This window comes from Schistocerca serialis, unplaced genomic scaffold (assembly GCF_023864345.2).
Source record: "Schistocerca serialis cubense isolate TAMUIC-IGC-003099 unplaced genomic scaffold, iqSchSeri2.2 HiC_scaffold_388, whole genome shotgun sequence".
Classification (NCBI taxonomy): domain Eukaryota; kingdom Metazoa; phylum Arthropoda; class Insecta; order Orthoptera; family Acrididae; genus Schistocerca; species Schistocerca serialis.
This window is the reverse complement of record NW_026047963.1, coordinates 17,501-22,500: the sequence shown is the minus strand read 5'-3', so window position 1 is coordinate 22,500 and position 5,000 is coordinate 17,501.

Genomic DNA, 5,000 nt, shown 5'->3' with positions numbered 1-5,000 from the left:
GCAAGGCGCCGCGAGCAGGGGGCGCCGGCGCGCAGCTGCGCCGCCTGCCGCGTCCGTCGGCCGGCGCGCCTGCCACTGGCCGCCCCCACCAGCCGGCTGTAGCGCGTGCGCCCACGCACCGCGCTGCCAGCACGCCGGGCGGCCCCCCCTCACCGGCCGGGGACGGTCCCACCCAGCCACCGCCGCGTATCGCCTCACACCCAGATCCCCTTTCGCGTTCGTGGGCATGGTGGGTCCCCTTTCACGTTCGTGGGCATGGTGGGTATCCCTGAAACAACCGGTTAATAGCTCGACCGATCGTCGCCAACACTGATTCACCTCTAGCGAGAACAACCGCACCACAACGGGTTACCTGTTGTTCATTTGCGTAACGTCACCAGCAAACGTAGACGTCCATCGCCATTTGCAACGAGTATTGCATGCCTGTGTCAGGTGTCACAACACACTACGTCTGCCCACATAGACGCAACAACATGTGCACGCCTCGAGAACACGTGGAAGGTAGCCCCCGTACGTATGCGGTGTCCATTGCGCGAACGACTGTCAGCCGGCCTCTGCAGGATGTCGCAGATGTGGAACGCGGTGCAACATGCTATCACGGTGTGTGAGAAGAGACGACTACGTCCGAATACACGCTCCACTACATCAACAGACTGCTCATGCTGATCGCCATCCAGGGCGTCCGTTCCTCCCACACGTCTGAATGGCGTACCACACTGCAATCCAGCTCTTATAGGGAGACGACACGTAGCTGCGTGCACAATATTTGGACTGTATGGTCTGCCGTTGCTAGGCGCAGTCGTCGTACGGTCACACATGTGCCACGATGTATCATTCAGTACATACGGACCAATGTGCAGTACAGTTTGTGGGTTTTGCGTACATCGGCGGACAGGTGACAGGCCGTACCACAACGTAGGCTGAGTACGTCGGCATGCGAAGGGCATTGAACATGCAAACTTCTCAACGACCAGCTTGCGAAGGCAGGGGGGAAGGGGGGGGGGCATGTACGTCCTGCTGCTATCCACATTACAGTGTATAGCAGGAGCATGTGGAAAGTCAGCAACACCTGCAAGGTGTTTAACATGACGCGATACACAGGGGACCGGGCAGTGCGAATAGCGAACTATATTGCGAGGGTTGCGGTTAGGCAACACTACACTAATTTAACGAGTTGCATAACAATTACAGAGCAGGTTCAGCGACAACGTGCGTCAGGTTAAGGCGCAATATAGGTTAGGTTGAGGCACAATATAGGTTAGGTTAAGGCACAACATGGGTTACGTTAAGGCACAAATTGGGTTACGTTAAGGCACAACATGGGTTACGTTAAGGCACAACATGGGTTACGTTAAGGCACAAATTAGGTTACGTTAAGGCACAAATTAGGTTACGTTAAGGCACAAATTAGGTTACGTTAAGGCACAAATTAGGTTACGTTAAGGCACAAATTAGGTTACGTTAAGGCACAAATTAGGTTACGTTAAGGCACAAATTAGGTTACGTTAAGGCACAAATTAGGTTACGTTAAGGCACAAATTAGGTTACGTTAAGGCACAAATTAGGTTACGTTAAGGCACAAATTAGGTTACGTTAAGGCACAAATTAGGTTACGTTAAGGCACAAATTAGGTTACGTTAAGGCACAAATTAGGTTACGTTAAGGCACAAATTAGGTTACGTTAAGGCACAAATTAGGTTACGTTAAGGCACAAATTAGGTTACGTTAAGGCACAAATTAGGTTACGTTAAGGCACAAATTAGGTTACGTTAAGGTACAATATGGGTTAGGTTAAGGTACAATATGGGTTAGGTTAAGGTACAATATGGGTTAGGTTAAGGTACAATATGGGTTAGGTTAAGGTACAATATGGGTTAGGTTAAGGCACAACGTAGGTTAGGTTAAGGCACAACATAGGTTAGGTTAAGGCACAACATAGGTTAGGTTAAGGCACAACATAGGTTAGGTTAAGGCACAACATAGGTTAGGTTAAGGCACAACATAGGTTAGGTTAAGGCACAACATAGGTTAGGTTAAGGCACAACATAGGTTAGGTTAAGGCACAACATAGGTTAGGTTAAGGCACAACATAGGTTAGGTTAAGGCACAACATAGGTTAGGTTAAGGCACAACATAGGTTAGGTTAAGGCACAACGTAGGTTAGGTTAAGGCACAACGTAGGTTAGGTTAAGGCACAACGTAGGTTAGGTTAAGGCACAACGTAGGTTAGGTTAAGGCACAACGTAGGTTAGGTTAAGGCACAACGTAGGTTAGGTTAAGGCACAACGTAGGTTAGGTTAAGGCACAACGTAGGTTAGGTTAAGGCACAACGTAGGTTAGGTTAAGGCACAACGTAGGTTAGGTTAAGGCACAACGTAGGTTAGGTTAAGGCACAACGTAGGTTAGGTTAAGGCACAACGTAGGTTAGGTTAAGGCACAACGTAGGTTAGGTTAAGGCACAACGTAGGTTAGGTTAAGGCACAACGTAGGTTAGGTTAAGGCACAACGTAGGTTAGGTTAAGGCACAACGTAGGTTAGGTTAAGGCACAACGTAGGTTAGGTTAAGGCACAACGTAGGTTAGGTTAAGGCACAACGTAGGTTAGGTTAAGGCACAACGTAGGTTAGGTTAAGGCACAACGTAGGTTAGGTTAAGGCACAACGTAGGTTAGGTTAAGGCACAACGTAGGTTAGGTTAAGGCACAACATAGGTTAGGTTAAGGCACAACATAGGTTAGGTTAAGGCACAACATAGGTTAGGTTAAGGCACAACATAGGTTAGGTTAAGGCACAACATAGGTTAGGTTAAGGCACAACATAGGTTAGGTTAAGGCACAACATAGGTTAGGTTAAGGCACAACATAGGTTAGGTTAAGGCACAACATAGGTTAGGTTAAGGCACAACATAGGTTAGGTTAAGGCACAACATAGGTTAGGTTAAGGCACAACATAGGTTAGGTTAAGGCACAACATAGGTTAGGTTAAGGCACAACATAGGTTAGGTTAAGGCACAACATAGGTTAGGTTAAGGCACAACGTAGGTTAGGTTAAGGCACAACGTAGGTTAGGTTAAGGCACAACGTAGGTTAGGTTAAGGCACAACGTAGGTTAGGTTAAGGCACAACGTAGGTTAGGTTAAGGTACAACGTAGGTTAGGTTAAGGTACAACGTAGGTTAGGTTAAGGTACAACGTAGGTTAGGTTAAGGTACAACGTAGGTTAGGTTAAGGTACAACGTAGGTTAGGTTAAGGTACAACGTAGGTTAGGTTAAGGTACAACGTAGGTTAGGTTAAGGTACAACGTAGGTTAGGTTAAGGTACAACGTAGGTTAGGTGAAGGCGCAATGTAGGTTAGGTTAAGGTACGATATACCTTAGGTTAAGGTACAATATCGCTTAGGTTAAGGTACAATATAGCTTAGGTTAAGGTACACGTTGTAGGGAAAGGTGTATTTTGGGGGGGGAGGGGGCGGCAGGTTCGTTGATAGTGATTATCGTAAGTGCATGCCTGCGGGATCATCCGATTTGTCACGTCAGGATGCACTTGTGGCTCATGACAGGCGGCGCTCCGATTCCAAGGTTGTGGCAGATCTGTGTCTTTCATTCCTGCCATTGTTTGTGTACTGTGACAGGAGGCAGTATTGTGATGTTGGGTGCACCCCTGTGTAGGACATGTGTGGGTGTTCGTGGCTTAGCTGAGCAATGGCGGATGTCGGAAGGGTGGGATATTCTGTTTTCTGGGTGGACCTCCCGGTCTGGTTATGATAGTGTGGATTGTGTAATGTGGCGGAGAGGATGCACCGGATGTTCTTCCATGCTGGTGGTTAGATATTGTGTGTGTGCCTGTTAGAGGCAGAGAGTAGTGTGTGATAGTGTCTGGCTGACGTGTGGTTCTCATTGTGTGCAGAGTCTTTCAGCATGTATAGGGACGGTTGTATATATTATCTGTATTCTGATGGCTCTGCATCTATTACTAATCAGTGCCGTGTATACGGTTACTCTGGTTCCAGTCGAAACTGTTCTATCTCTGTACATTAGTGACACTGCGGCTCCACTATGTTGCCGCCCCTGTCGGCCGTTTCCCCCAGTGTGTGGCTAATGATTATCAGCAATCAGTCTATTAGTCAATACCGGTAGTGTGACGACGTGAAATGTCCGGGATGGGGGAAGCTACACGCTTCCCGTGGGTCAGGGCCTAGAAAGACTCTTCCCACGCAGGAGGCTCGGACTGTCATTACTCTTCCGAGAAATATATTTGCCCAGCGTTTTTTGCGACTGCGAGTGCGACGCGTACGAGTACCGACATGGATGGGGCGCTTCCTAGCTGATCGCTCAGCATCGGAGAAATATATTTGCCCAACGTTTTTTGCGACTGCGAGTGCAACGCCCAAGGGTACCGACGTGGATGGGGCGCTTCCTAGCTGATCGCTCGGCATGGGAATCCGTACAGTGAGCAATGCGATCGCGTCTGTAGCTTGTACGTGGTACAGCTCGCAGCTCATGTATAGGGACAGCGGGAATGTCGCATATTGGACATAACTCTTCATGAAACGCAAGTTATAGGTGTGGATTGCACATTACGACTGCGGGAAACTTCCGCCGTTCATCCGCTGGCGTTGCGAGTTTGGCGGCTGGGGTGGGGCACGAGCGGGTGCGGGTGGTGTGATTGCCGGTCCACGACTTCGTGCGGCAGAGGCACTGGCGTTTGGGTGCTGTGGTCGACACAGGCTGCATGCTTTGTGGGTGGCGTCGAAAGATGGGCACTGTGGGCCCATCGATGTCTTAGTCGGCTTGGCGTCCCATAGATGGCGGTATCGTCGTTGCAGGAGCTCATGCTGAGGGAGACCTACAGATGGCGGTATGTTTTGTGGTGCGCTCGACATGGCGGACCTAGTGTTGTCAGATTCGCATAGATGGCGATACTGTTTTGCCAGCATGGTTGGCGTAGTTCCGTCGGATCCCTGTAGATGGAGGTGTCGAATGTTTACTGTGGACAGTCATGTC